Genomic DNA, 1560 nt, shown 5'->3' with positions numbered 1-1560 from the left:
GGCCGCTGCGGGGACCGCGCGGGGAGCTGGGGACCCAGGACGGGGGAGGGACGAGGTATCCAGACCGCGCGACGTCACGACACCTTCCCCTTAGGCGTAGCAGGGGGTTCTGGGCTGAAGATGTGTTCCGCACACACATACACTCCTTGGGGGCTAAAGAGGATGGGGAGGGACCGGGGCGATTGTGTTGATACAAAAGGAGGGGGGAGGACCTTCCAAGGAGCTGGGGTTGCTTCAGGTCAGCGTTTGATCACCTGAGACAAAAACTACAGAGCAACGTATGACCTTCTAGGGCCAAAGCAGACAAAGTAACAGTTTCTGTGATTTCCTCATTTGCCTGGAGTACTGGCCTCAAGCTAGCTTCATCTCAGAAGTTTACTTCAATTTCTAAAAGCCCAACCTTTCTCCAAGCAACCACCTTCACTTAGGCAAAATTACTAAGATAATATAGTCGTGCAGAAAATACTATTTTTAACATTTGGTACAGGTTAACATTTGTACAAGTCTTGACAGTTTCAAAGCCCCTTTCACGGGCCTTATCTCATTTAATCCTCACCACATACATTCCTGGACAATTTATTTATTTATTGTTTATTTTCTTATGTCATCTTTCCCATTTTACAGATGAACAAACTGAAATTCAGAGCTATTAATCAGAAATTTACTTGCGATTACAAATCCTGAAAAGAATTCACTAGACCTTCAAAGTCAGTGATTTTTGAACATCTCAGCCGGTTATAGTCTGTGCCTTTTTGTAGTAAAATGTATTGTACTCATCCTTAATGTTTAAGAAGCTGCTTTGTATTTTAATATGCAGCTCTTGGATAGCAGACAAGTTTTTCTTATTACATCTTGAATGTATATGCCTGATTTATTTTTGATTAAAAAAGCAACAGTCTCAGGTAAACATCATTTAGCATTGTACTGTGAACCTACAGATGTGGCCATTAACAAATTTTTCAACCCATAGCATGTAGGGGAGAGGAATATTCCTGTTTTATAAGCATCACAAGATATCCTGATGTTTAAGAGTAGTGCTTATAATTAATTATTACTTTATTTACATTCCACAGTGATAATTACTTTAAAAACTATACTATTTGGAACCCCCCAAATTCCCCAAATTGAATCTAGTTATGATTTCACATTTTAAAGATTTATTTAAAAGAACCAGGTGCAATGGCTCATGCCCGGAACCCCAGCCCTTTTGGAGATTGAGACAGGAGGATTGTTTGAGCCCAAGAGTTGGAAGCCAGCCTGAACTACATAGTGAGACTCTATTTCTATACTTAAAAAATAGAAAAATTATCCAGGTGTAGTGGTGTAGACCTCTCATCCCTGATACCTGGGAGGCTGTGGCAAAAGGATGGCATGAGCCCAAAGTTGCAGCAAGCTGTGATGACATCTCTGTACTTTAGCCTGGACAACAAAGTGAGACCCTGTGTCCAAATAAATAAATAAATAAATTATAAGATCTAACTGTTAGAAAATAGCTCATATAAAGAAGGATAAAGGAATGCATTTTCTTTTTTTTTTAGAGACAGAGTCTCACTTTATTGC

Source organism: Otolemur garnettii, unplaced genomic scaffold (assembly GCF_000181295.1).
Source record: "Otolemur garnettii isolate 467f Iridium unplaced genomic scaffold, OtoGar3 scaffold00085, whole genome shotgun sequence".
Lineage (NCBI taxonomy): Eukaryota > Metazoa > Chordata > Mammalia > Primates > Galagidae > Otolemur > Otolemur garnettii.
The sequence above is the reverse complement of the archived record's forward strand: the minus strand, read 5'-3'. Positions refer to the sequence as shown.